The following is a 14,603-nucleotide window of genomic DNA, read 5'->3' on the forward strand; positions in this document are numbered from 1 at the left end:
TATATATATATATATATATATATTGAATTAAATGTGTTAAAAATATATTCATTTCTTTGGGACAAAGTCTGTATTATTGTGATTATCATTTTTTTTAAACAAGTTTCATATTAAGATTATATCTGCACATTGATGTTAATTTCTGACAATTTTGGCTCATTTAAAGAACAAATAGGACATAGAAGGAACTGTAGTCAACGAAAAAAAGTGACATTGATATTGACACACTGCTTATTCTGCATTTAAGAAAATTAATTCTTTTCGATGATAACAGTTAATATTCAGTTTAATATTGAAATATATGAAATCAAAGCATTCTTGGTTTTGCGAAGCAAACCAAGCAAGAATTGCGAAGCAATTCTCCGGGGGTTGGCGAGCGTCAGCGAGCAGGGGGCGGAGCCCTCTAGTACATTAAATTTTAAAAGTTTATATCCTGGGAAGAAAAGTAAGGTTTAAACTACCTGAATCTCATAAACTTTACTGTGTTTTCCGGTTTTATGTGAACGAGAAAAAATACGGTACTGTTCACAGAAGCGCTTTGGTGATGACTTATGGTTAAATTTATAAAAAATATGACTTTATTAGCTGTTTCATAACGCATGCAGTAAAATTTGGTATTTTTAACAGTAGCAAATACAATTTTAAATATCGCAAAAATGTTCAGATTGACGCTTTTATTTTATTTAGTGTCCCACAGAAGACTGATTGTAAGTAGATCACTGAGGCCAGTAGATCAGTAGATCACTGAGGCCAGTAGATCAGTAGATCACTGAGGTCAAACATTACTGGCTGCAGTCAACGAGTGGTTGGGTAAGCACTTTGATCAGCCTGCGTGATATCGGTCCACGTCAAACTTTACTACTGTAAAATTTACGACTTCACCTGTAGTTTGTTGGGCTAGCAGGGGAGCTATCACTTCTTCTAAGAAACAAAATCGTGATTGCATGTCTTGGAATCACCCTCACGGCTGTCTCGTAGCTCTAGTGGGGCGTAAATGAAGTACTACTACTACTATTATTTTATTTAATAAAAGTTTTTCAACTTTGCTTTTGTTAGATTATTTTATTTTAATTTCTATCTAAGTAATAAGCTAATATCTACCAAGTTTTAAGACTATGAGAAATGCGTATATGCAAATATACAAATGCCTGGACAAGACTGAACTAAATCTGTAACTTAGGTAATATTAGGCTGTTCCAGCATTCTAAGAAGCGTGGAGGTAAACTGGTTCAAATCCCACAGCAATCTTGGATGTGTCTAAATTATATTTATTTATTTATTATTACACACACATAAGCAGGCTTGTGTTCTCAGCGGCAAATTTTATTTTATTTTTATTTTATAAACGTCGTTGAACAACCGAACCAATTTTTGGGTTTACGACTACTAATGTTCAACTCCGCATCCTTGTAATTTTGAACCCAATCCAGACAACAAGGGAACTCCTGGATCAAGTATTGGGAGAAATTTACCTTCGCGGAGAGCTTTTTTGATGGAACTAACCCGCATTTGCGTTACATGGAGAGGAAAACCACGAGAACCTCCCACAGTTAGCCTGACGGAAGGGAACTCGAACTTATGATCCGCCTACCACTGAGGGTATTTCACGTCAGCACTGTGGTCGGTGCTAGCCGGATTCCGAATTCGTATCGACCAGTCATCGCTTGGATTCGAACCAGTTTCCCCTCATTGGAGGGCGAACGCTCTATCCCCTGAGCCATCGCTGTTCTCAGGGGCTAATAAGCCTTCATTGAGTTAAAGAATAGATAGCACGGGATATTCAAAGATATATCCAGGGGTAAGGTGGGAGTCGTTCTCCTAATGCTAAAATATGTGTATCTTTTTAATGATCTTCACTAACTTGAGCTAAATGATCTTTAAAAACATAATCACACAAGCCTGCATATGTATGTATAACAATAAACAGATGAATAAATACTCAGAATAGTAGTAATTTTTTTTAATAGCTTCTTTTAAAGTGGCATTCCTGGACAAGCAGCTTCACCTTTCCACCAAACCCTATGAAAAATGGAGGTATTGAGTTTGAATTCCACGGTAAATCTTGATGTGTAACAATCAATAAACAAATTCGGTTTCGACACATATGCAGGTTCGTGTGCTTATTACAAATAATGTCTCGTTTCTTGTTAAATTGATGCATGTGGCACAAAAATAAGAAAGCACAAAGATGAAAAACGCTCTACAGCTACTCTTTAAAGCGTTTGGTGAGAAGACAATATCCCTCTGCAACGGAGGCTGCAATGTAAGGTTGTTTAACTTGCAGTACATTCTAGGGGCCAGCCTTGTCGCTGCTGTTTCGCTAGCCGCTCTTAAGCGTGAATGTAATAGGATCGAATAGCGCTAAATCACTGGATGCACATTTTTGCAATTTCTCAAATTTGAGCTGTCGATCTTTTAAATTAAAATAAAAATTAAGTCATTTTTCGTATTTACAAAGAAACCCGCCCTGGAGGTGCTTTATCTCTCAAGTTTTGTCGGCGGGACCAGACGGCCATCACCAAGCTTAAGAGTGGACATTTGAGATCTCTATCTTACTCCAGCAGAAAAAAAGTTTTCCCAACCTGTGTGAAGTGTGCAGACCATCAGGTCACCCCTGACCATATACTAAATTGTCTGAGGCTTTCCAGACAAGATCTTTTCACAAACTTAATTCTAGTATTAGATATTTTTATGAGTAATAGACTTCATAAACTTGATTTAGCGTTGCTAAAAAACGGAGTTATGCAACAACATCAACAAAAATCCCCCAATATATGCATGGGGAAAATTAAATCTCACTACCCCCTTAAAATTTTCATAAAACAAACACCCTAGCTTGAGTTTATCATCTTAAAATATTTAAAAGAATAATTTAGGCTTTTTTTTCTCAGTTATAATTGCGATAAATATTTGGAAAATAAATAACCGTCACCTAATTCCAATCAACCATTTAAATAAGTCCCACTATTATAGAAATATAAAGAAATTATAATGTCTATTACGTATAATGTCTATTATGTATTTGGTAAAAGATGCAAACATCAAAAGATTAAAATCACCCAGTAAAAGGTAAAATAAATTGAAAAACTTTTTGTAATTTTATTCTGATACCTTAGAGTATGACATAAAAATTATTCATATAGTTAAATTTACTTTTTAGCTACATATTTCTACTGAATATGTGGTAATACAAATTATAATGATGAAAGCCAGAATTTTCGGTAAACCATTACCATAACATCGTAAAACAAATTACCAAAGGGAAGGTTTAAATATCTAACAATTTAATTACCAGACCTATGGTGGTTTATTTACCAGAAATGTATTCACAGTACTGTCATGATAATTTTGCCAGAAATTTAATAAAAGCTTATGAATAATTTCAATGGCATAATTGACTTTGTTGTATATATATGCTTTCACTTTAAAAAATTTAAATGTTTGACANCTCTTGCGCGCCGAATCCAATCAATTAAAAATGAAAACTGTTGCCAGCGCGAGAAAAGAAATATCATCGGTTTTATTGATACATACATACGCACGTATTAGCGTTTTATATAATATAGAAGATAGATTTGAATGACATAATTGACTTGGTTGCGTAGATATGTTTTCACTTTAAAAATTTTAAATACTTGGCAAAAATGCAATGTAAAAATTTTTTATTGAGTTGTATTTTTATTGATCATTTTAAGCAATTTTGGATAAAAAATTAATTATCAACTAATATTTTTGTACTGAAGATGTAAAGAAACGCAGAAACTGATGGTGAAAAATTCAGTGCAAAAACATTTTTTTCTATTATTCATTCTCTATATTTTTAACTTATATACAGGTAGATAGATGGATAGATGATACATATTACATTTACGCATTACATAAATTTTCATAGGAATCAAACACTGAAGCATATAATATGCCTTTCTGAAATCATTCAGCATCAAGATTTTATGAGCACCCTATATAATCACACTTCTATTTTTTTCTTACATCTACATCGATTTTGTTGAACGAAAAGTCGTTATCTATCACAAAAACATTTCAAACTTTTGCACCTCATATTTCTTGAGCGTCGTTACATTTTTGAAGAAAAAAAATTGTATTTTTTTTTAAAAAATCGAAGGAATGGTATAATGTATATCTTTAAAAAAAAGTTGGCTACTTTTTTATCGCAGTCAGAGTACCTAAACCTTTTTCTTCAGACATAACTTTTCCTGGAATAGCTTAAAATGTGTAAAAATCTCTAACAATGTTTAAAATAGGAGAAAACTGTGCTAGATAGTATGGTTTTAAGTTTTGATTTATCTATTTTTCCTTTAACGTTTACACTTAATTTCACTAATGCTGTCACAAGGGACTAAAACTTAGTATAGAATTTATAAGTATATTTTTATAAAATTATTTCATCTATGTTTACTTATCCCATGCACAAAATAACTTGATTTAGTAAAATCAGTAAAATAAAGAATTGTAAGTAACTAAAAGCAAAATAAAAACTAATTAATAGAAAATTAAGCAACTATAAAGCAAGTTTAGATTAAAATTAAATATGCCATCAAGATCTTTATTTTAAGACAACAATTTTAAAGAACATTTAATGATATCCCACCAAAAAACTGAAATTCCTTTGATTAAAATTAGATTGCTAAATAATATTTAGATGCTCAAGATAATTTAATAATAGATAATAATTCATATTTTCTATCATTTAAAAACTGCATCATTATTTCCTCTAATTTTTTTCTTTTAATAAATAGGGAAATATTAATGATAAATAAGTTATTATTTCCAAATCTTGAAATGCGAGTGGAGATCAATCCAATTTTAAATTACCCGTTCTATAGCTGTGTTTAACATTGCATAGAATTAGATAATTCGTAACATGACTGCTGCAATGTTTTGGTTCACTTTTAATCCTTATATTTACACATTTTTAATTCATCTTATCCGACACATTTTAAATTCCAAGAAAGAGATAATCTTTTTAGAAAGACCTTGTCAATAATTTGTAATGATTTATAGCCAGTGCAACCTTCCTTAGCAAAAACAGACTAACATTTTTATGTGATTGCGTTGATCATTTGCATTGCTGGAATATGTGCGTTGTTGATGATCTATCTCCTCGATGCATATTTCCTTTCCGGCATTCATTTCTGAAAATTTATTTTCATTTTGATAATTCTTTTTATGAGTATCTTAAGCTCTATACTGATATTTTTAACAAAAAAAGTTTGTGTTGTTAATGCATGCTACATCAATATATTTTATCACCATCGCGTTTTTACATTATTTTATCTGCAGATAGGATTACTCATACGGCTTCGACAACTCATCAATCGCCTGCAGAATGGATTTAGCTAAATTTATAAAAACTGAATTAATATCATCTCCTGTGCACCTACCATCAGAGCAAATAATTTAAGAGAAAACTCGCTTTAAAAAAGCTTAATAAAACTTGACATTACACTGTAAAAAAATACCGGCTCTTTGGGTGTATAATCCGTAAGATAAACTTCAACGTAAAATCTATTTTTACCATAATTTTGTCAATAATATTTATATAATTAGTGATATTGATATATTTTACGGTTGTTATTACTGTGAAACAAAAGGTTTAAAACAGGTTTTTAGTTCTGCAGCATTTTCCTGTAAAAATGGATTTCACAGTAAAAATTACGCAAGTGCTTTCTACAGTAATTTGATCAAGAATTTTTACAATATGTCCATCAGTGAAAATGCCAACTTTTCCCAAAATGATTGTTTCCTTGAAAAACCCACTCTTATGTGCAAGAAAAAAAAATTTTGATATTTCAGCACATAAATAGAACCTATTCCTCTCGTACCTTTCCAAAATGTTGTAAACGCCTTGAAATATTTTTGGAATTCTTCCGCAAACAACGAAATCCTTAAGTAATCTAAAATATATATAGCTGGCAGAAATTCAAGAAATTTGCTTCCCATCTTTCTCTAGGACTCACTAGTAACTGCAATTGATTTGTAATACCTTCTTAATACTAAATCCCTGGATATGCAGATTAAGTAGCGACACGCCACCATTTTGGTGAATCCAACTCTCAATACGGAAATACGGAGTTTCTATTCTTAAACGCCATTTTATGTGGATTAATATTTTCCTATTTTAGAAGATAACTTCAATATTTACTATTTATTGTTTAATTATTCCATTTCCTGAAATTAGATATTTTGTTTTTATTCTATTCAGTTAAAATAACACCTTATCTATAAGTTAAAACTTTATCATTTCGTCTTTTATAATTCACAATTACTTTTTTTTCTTAACTCTCTGAAATTTTTTACCCTGGTTTTTCAATAGATCATAATTAACAATAATTAGTAAAACAGTCAATAAATAGTAAATGGGAGATATGTAACGTTCAATAACAAAATTGATGAGTTCCAGTTTGTTCCATAATTAATAAATATTTTTTTGAAAAATCTTATTCAAATTCTGACTATGAAATATAACACATTTATTTTGCACTTTCACAAACTGTTTCAATAATGCATGAAATATTTAAAATAATAAAAAAACAAAGAAACTAAGAGTTCAAAAAAAGGAATTAGATCACCCCATTAAAGCGTAGAAATTTTTAATTTATTCTGTTGAAAAATATTTAATATGCTACACTTAATATTTAAATGCTATTAGAATCTATTTTTAGAAACATTTTACGTAAAATTAGTTAAGTTGAAAATAATCCATTTTCATTTCTTTCGCATGAATGCATTTGAATTTGTTAAACCTCTAATTTGAAAAAAATCAGCGAAACATATTTGCGCTATGTAATTTATAAATAATATCATGTAAAATTTGAAACAAATTAATAAATAAATTAATTTCAAACTTACGTCACATAATCTGTTGTTTTCGTTTGGATTCTGGAACATTTATCTGTGTCAATTCTATTGCAGCCATATTTTCCGTCGTTTTTTAATTGCAATCTCCAATAAATAAACGATATAATTTAAAGTTTAATTTTGACTTATTAGAACATCCATATGCTCAACTGCCTGTTATTGTTAATTTTTAAAATATGAAACAAATTAAGAAAAAAAAGCGAAAATAGAAATAACAGATCGGACTTCACCGCCCAAACCAGTCACAAGTGTGGTGACTGTTTACCCACGTGTTCGGTAACAGCCAATCAAAATCGAAAGAAGCACGAAGGTCGTTGCTAAAACGGACGTATTAACGTGATGTCGCTATATCGAGAGTACGTAAAATTAGTGCAAATATTTGTTAATATTTCATAAATACTTGACTTATTTTGAAAAAAACATGCTACTCTTTAAATGGAATTATGAAACTAAAAAATACGCATTTTTTATTCCAATGAAGTACAAGTATCTTTTAATATATTACACAAAAATTTTAAAATGCATAAAAAATTTATTAAGTTATTTAAAATTTATTAAAAATTCATTAAATTCACCATCTATCCTAAAAAAACAAATAAACCCTACAGGAAGTCTTGCTGTTCTCCTCTGACTTTAAAGCGGAACCAAACTATTTCTTTTTCTTTCTTTTTTTCTTTCTTTTTTTCAAGTCTTTATACTTCAATGCATTACACCATTGAATTCGACGTGATGAGTCTTAACGGACTTTAAACATCTCGATTTCAGTCGAATTCGACGCAGAGTGCACACTAAAGGAGAACAACTGTCGTCACTTGCAAACGAATTTTTCGTCATCGAAAACAGTTATGCTAAAAAAAAATAAGCCGAAAGATGCTGTAAACAAAAGAAAATTGAAATCAATTCAATCGAATTTTCAACCGAAAGTTGAAACAACCTTTGCAGACGCTTCAGGTAATATGCTACTGTAGGGGTACCGTTGATAATAAAGTCATTAGATTTTGAAATTTGGCTTCACAAGAACGATGTTATGGAACACTTTATTCTTCTACCTGTATCAAAACATCACGACTGTAAACGAAGTGCTTGAATAATTAAGAAATTTGTGATTTTGATATTATTTTCTTCAAATTCTCTTATCCACTTCCTCTAAAACATTTAATTTCCGTTGCGAGTATTTGATGTTATACTAATTACGAACAGCTATTTTCGCGAAATAACACTCGTCCAGAGAATGGAGATGAAGTTAAATCAAGAAGAATGTGAATAATAAATACTACGTGTTTTAACTCCAAAATAAACCACCTTTTACAACACTCTGCAAAAATAGTGACTACAATTTTCAAACAAGAAAAATATGATTGATGGATGAGTACGCTTTGGAAAGAAAATTGTGAAAGGTTGTCATTAGACAAGAAACTCCGATTGCTGAATGAAGTTGCAGTATATACTTAAAACTCTCAATAATGGTAAGTTATAGATATATCGTAATCTTTTCAACCATAGATTAAGCCCAGATCCTTCTCCGTTTAGATTAGGTGTCAATCTCTCTTCGTCCACGATGCTCATTGAGTGGTAATATAAAAAGAAATAGTGGTTTGAACAGCTTTCTCGAGACTTTTGCTACCCATTGACTTGTTGACAATAGAAAAACGCTAATTTTGAAAGCACAAAAAAGTTTAACCCCTGTGTTTGGAATGATTTTCTGGGAACGTAATTTGAGCGATCCAGTTCGGATACTCAAATATTAAAATAACATAGTGTATACGGAACAGCAAACAGGACGTGTAGAGGTGCAATGGAAAGGTCGTACTAATAGAGAGTCGTACTAAAGAGCGTAGACTACCAACATACCCAACTCTCACCAATTGCATATTCTATTTCACCTATTCCAGTGCCATATGAGGTTGATACCTGTTCAGTTCGTTAATATAAAGTGACATTATTTCTCTCTTTTTTTCAACATCAACATCAACATTTTTTTCAACATCTCAACATCAAACCTTCGGTTTAACCATCCCATATATCGTCAATATGAACTAACTACAAGTCTTCTATTTTTGAATAGAAAGTTTGTATAACATATATTTATTAAATGATTTCTTTGCTTTCATAAATGAGATTGAATTTTATTAATAATGTACTTAATTATGTTAATTTTGATATTAATATGATTTGGAATGTCTAACAATGTATGAAAGAGACGTTAAAAATAATTTTAGGTTTCTGCAAAAATTAAACATACTAAATTTTACAAGATTGGCTCAGCATTTAATTTTCAAAATCAATAATAAGAAAGTGAAAAGCAATAAAAATATATGGTTTGCTACATTTTGCTTAGAAAAATGGGCTATATATTCTTCACAAATTTCAAAACAATTTGGGAAGTGAATCAAAAATGGCACCGATTACTGTTTTAAGTCGAAATATTTGAGCTGAAATATTTGAACTGTGAATTTCGCCCTTTATACAACTTTGCGTGGTTGTTGCATTTCGTGGTTTTTTTTTAAATAATTGGTTTACGTTCTTAACTCCCTCTATTGATAAAATTTTAACTATTCTTTGAAAAAAATTGGAATAAATAAATCAACTGATTCACCAACAAAACGCAGAAAGCATTGCTTTTAATTTTTTTTTTACTTTTTTCTTTAATTGATTTTTCAAGTAACTAACCTTCATTGAGAAGCCAGGAGAATAACCACAAGAAATTAAAAAAATGTCGAAAATTTGAACTTAAAATGCAACACTATAATCTTTCTCAGAATTAATTTGAGAAAAAACTCTTTAACTTAGAAAATAACTCTTTATTCTTCTAATAAATTATAAATGCAATAATAATGAGTTTTTATGTTGGAATAAATTTCCCCGAGAGTATCAAACAAGCTTAATACTTACTTTATTTGGAAAGTAATAAGTTCAGCACTTTTTTCTCATTCATAAGGTTTTAATCGCTTAAATTTCTTTCAAAATTTTTATTTAAATCAGATAAAATTGAAATTGTTATAACTAAAATTTAATACAAAAAATTATAATTTGTATCAAAACTGTCTTCTCTAAATAACCTGCAGCAGATTAATCTTAGCTACAAAACGAATCTAACGTCGTTCATTACTCTACCTGTTTAACCGTAGATTTAGTTAATTATATAAACTCTCTACAAATCGAAAAAATCTCAAATCTTTATTTTGTTATTTAAGGCTAATAGAATATTTTCAAATTTTCTTCTCGTCGAAACTGTGGATATTTTAATTTCGGAAAGGAAAATAATTTTATTCAAAACTGAACAAAATTACTTGAATTATCGAGAAAAAAATACATAAATATTGTGATTTTCATTTCTTAATAACTTTCAACTTAAATTGTTTATTTCCTGAGAGATCATTTCTTTGCTTTGCATCCTTTTTGAAATATTCTTGAAAAACTTTTACACAATTTTGCTTATAACTTTTCAAGAAAAAAATTTTCTCTAAAATTTTCTTTTCACTTACTTTACAATTGTTTCGGAATAAACTGAAGGCATTGTTTACACATTTATGGAAGGTTGACTGAATGTAAACAAAACAAGCTTCCGATAAGTAGAAAGAATTTTGAAAACTTCCGGTGTATCCCTCCGCTTATGTCATGCCTATGAGGTGATGTGTAAACAGGCTTAATATTCTAGGAAGTTTTATTAATGAGATTTATGATAACTTTACCATTCATAAGAGTACTCTGTAATTTATAAATTCTAAAAGGTCGCCAGCCAAAAATAAATTTAAGAAAATTATATGACTTGTCTATACTGACTCCATGTCATCGGACTACTCTGTAAAAAATGGATACTAAAATATCACGAAACTTTCTTCGCTTTTGACGGAACCGTTTCCCGGTATATGCTCCGAGCAAAAATTTTGTCGAAGTCGTGAAATAACTATCAGCGATTTTTCGAGGAAGCGAATCTCGCTAAATTTGAAGAAATATTTCGTCATTCTATTTCTTACCAAAAACGAAAACATAATTTTCAATGTTTATAACTTTTCTAACAATCACTTTAACATAGGCACTATATAGGTGGCATAACTCGAAAACAGATAGATCCGGGATATAAATTACATCCATGCCCAAAGTGGGATTCGAACTCCGGATCTTCCTGGTAGGAGGCCTCTTTGACTACCATGCAGGCTGATATGCTTATTTCGTTTCTTTATTTTCGATTGTCTGGTCTTTATTATAGTTTCGTCATTCTGGTTAACAATCTCTCACAATGCACTACGATGAAGTTTCACGTCGAGGAAACATTTTCGTCATGTTATTAAAAGTTTTAGTTCCGTTACACACCATGTGATTTCGTAATGAAATCATTATCGAAATTAACGAAATACTGCTCAAGGATTACTGAATCTTTAAAAATGAGAATTTTATTTTTAAGAGCGTAATGAACATCAACGATTTTTTTTAAAGAAATGTTGTTTAAGTGTTATTTATACAATTTAGCTTATGGATCACTGAAAGTGTAGTTCAAAGTTTAAAATGAAGAAATTTTCAAAGATAATTTTAAAAATAATACTAGATGTGTTCAAAATGATGATTAGTTAACTTATTTGACAAATTTATAAAAATGTTGCTCACAATAGCATATTCTTCCTCGTATTAATGAAATGAACTTCATAAATAAGTTTTATCAAGTCTTCATTAATAAGTCCATCTTCTTAATGAAAAGAAACGTTCAAATATAACTTTAAAAATAATACTAGATATGTCCAAAATGATGATTAGTTAACGTATATGACAAGTTTATAAAATTTTGCTCACAATAGCATATTTTTCCTCTTATTAATAAAATTAACTTCATAAAAAAGTCTTATCAAGTCTTCATTAATAAGTCTTTCTTCTTAAAGAAAAAAACGTTCAAATATAACTTTAAAAATAATACTAGATATATTCAAAATAATGATTAGTTAACTTATTTGACAAATTTTTAAAAATTGTCAGTAATAGCATATTCTTTTTCCTATTCTAGATCATATGCGAATCCGAAATATTTCACTCATTAAATTTACTTCATCTGAATCATACAATAAATTTAAAAATTACTCCATCTATTCCCATTAAGTAAATTCAGAGCTACTCTGAGATTTATGAAAGTTAAATTTGTACTGAGATAGAAACCTGTCTATGTATGATGATTTGTATTTGCAACTTCTCTATCTGAAATGTGGAGTGTCTAATTGTTTAAACGCTCATCAAAATTTCAATTCTCAATAGGGAATTTGAAATTAGAAACCATTAAAATTGTTTAACTTATTCTATTTAGTTACAAATCTCATTCTATTGTACGAAATAAAGATGAAATACTTCATGCGTGTATCCAGTTTCCAATTAGTTTCAATTTTAAGATTGTTTAGAACAGCATAATTTTTTAATCAAATACTTATTTCTATGCATAACTCAGTTAATAATTTAAGAATGTGTAGCACAATACCGAAAGAATGTGTTTTAATATTTGATAAATATGTTATTCGCGAATATTTCCCTGATAATCAGAAATATGTATTTCAATGATATTAAATATGTGAGAACTTACCACATTTGGTCATAATGCATTATTATGCATCAACTTAATGCACCACCGTAATGCATCAACATTAAATAATTATTGAGTCAATAGCCACTTAACAAAAATAAATAACAATTCCAGTCCAAAAAAAACTCAATGTGTCAAAAAACACAAGGTGTCAAAGAAATATAAGGTGTCAAAAAAAAAACTGGCAAGGAGCAATTATATTGAAAAACACAATCCGTTTAATTCAAATTTGTAATTTATTTTCCTCATTTAGTTTATATTATAGGGTTGTGTATGGAATAAAATATCAGCTAAAAGGCCTTCTCGATTTTTTTAAAATATACTCTTTTGTTGAAACTTTAAGCAAATAATTTCAATAAATGTAAGTGTGATCTGTTTTCTTATTTAAGTTTCAGTTCGTCATGTATTCGCTGACATAAAATAAAGATATAAAAAGAATTTAAAAAATTTATTTCAAAAGGAAAACGCTATTTTAAATTGCATGCTTCGTAACACTAGAAAGACGGAAAATTAGTATATACCTATATTGCCTAAAAGATGTCAAAATGACTGCATTGTGAATGCGTCAATAAATTTGTTTAAAATTAATTTTTAACATTTTTTATATTATTTACAGTTATATAACGAGTTATTAGTAAATATTAACAATAAAAAAATTATATGTTGTACAAAAAGTCACAAAATTCTAAGAAATTGTGTCATTATATACATCATTGTTTTTCTAATTGAAATTAAGAGCAGTCAAAATGACTTCCTTAGGCAATCTAGTGTTAAGAACCGAAACGAGAAATTCCACGATTACGATATAACTCAACAGTGTTAAACGATGAAAACCTTTTGTTTTTACGTCCAACGTTTCATTTTTAATAACACTAAACTGCCAGTTGTCCCATAAGTCTTTTGTTAAAAATAATGATAATTAATAAATAATTGAGCGTGTCATATTTTGAACTACAACCTGTCTAATTATCTAACTTTACTCTTGTGCAAAGACAAATTCTTCCCTACTTTAAATGAACATCATTCGGTCAATTATTTTTACTTCTAGAAAACACACAAAATTTGAAAATGGTTATCTATTGAGCCCTTTTTTAAATACAGTACTTTTTATAATTATTTCTATGAGCCAGTGTATAGAAGCAGCATCAAAAAAGTCTGTAAATAATGTAACAGTTTCAAAAGTGATGAACTTTACAAACTTCTGGATTAAACTATTTATAATATTCCTATTAGTTGAAGATCAACCTGGACAAAAAAAGAAGTTATGCTTCATATTCCAAAAGAAAGAAATTGACATCAAATAGTTAGTTTAAAAATTTTATTGAGAATCATCGATATTTAGCAAAACATCCCTTGTTATTTTAATGGAGTTTGTAAGAATCTCCATCAAACTGAGCCATCTAGTACTAACTTTTTCATAAATGGAACCATGATGTCATTTCAATATTCATTTTTTGGACAACGCGTGATAGGCGGAGCCTCTTATTTGTTTCGTTTGCCAGGAAATTTCTAATCAATTTGCTCAATTTTCGTAGAGGTTTACCAGGCGTGGATGCTGCTCTTTTTGATGTTGAATCAGAGGGAGGCAATTATTTATTTTTTGGTTATGAGATGAATTAGCAGATAACTTTGCTACGTCACGAAATTATAAATTTTTATTTTATAATTGCAGTTAGATATTCCAATGGACATTTGCGGTACAAAATTTCATCAGAACGTTTAAATTAAAGCATAATCATAATTATTGTTTGTCTCTCGGATTTAATCATCCTATACATTTTTTATTTTTCCCTTCAATTTTGTGCAACAGCTTTTTTTTTTTTAGAAATTGTATGTTTGATATTAATGAGTAGGGGAGAGTGGGGTCAATTGTAACAGAGCAAAAATTTCGAGTGTCGGGTTCTAGATTTAGTTCCTAGGTGGCGCACAAGGTGTATTTAATAAATCTACATGTCGAGTGTCGATCTACATGTACACCCCTGCTGGCAACCATTTTTATGTACTTTTGAAAGAGTTACATCACAAAAGATATTTTCACGCTACGTAAGTGCTTTTTTTGGTATTAGAATATTATATTGTAACAAAGTAATTTCGTTTAAACAAATAAAAATTATTAACCAAATATGTAAGTGGACACCTTAATTAACATTTCAATAAAAAAATT

The sequence above is a fragment of the Parasteatoda tepidariorum genome, chromosome 7 (genome assembly GCF_043381705.1).
Source record: "Parasteatoda tepidariorum isolate YZ-2023 chromosome 7, CAS_Ptep_4.0, whole genome shotgun sequence".
Lineage (NCBI taxonomy): Eukaryota > Metazoa > Arthropoda > Arachnida > Araneae > Theridiidae > Parasteatoda > Parasteatoda tepidariorum.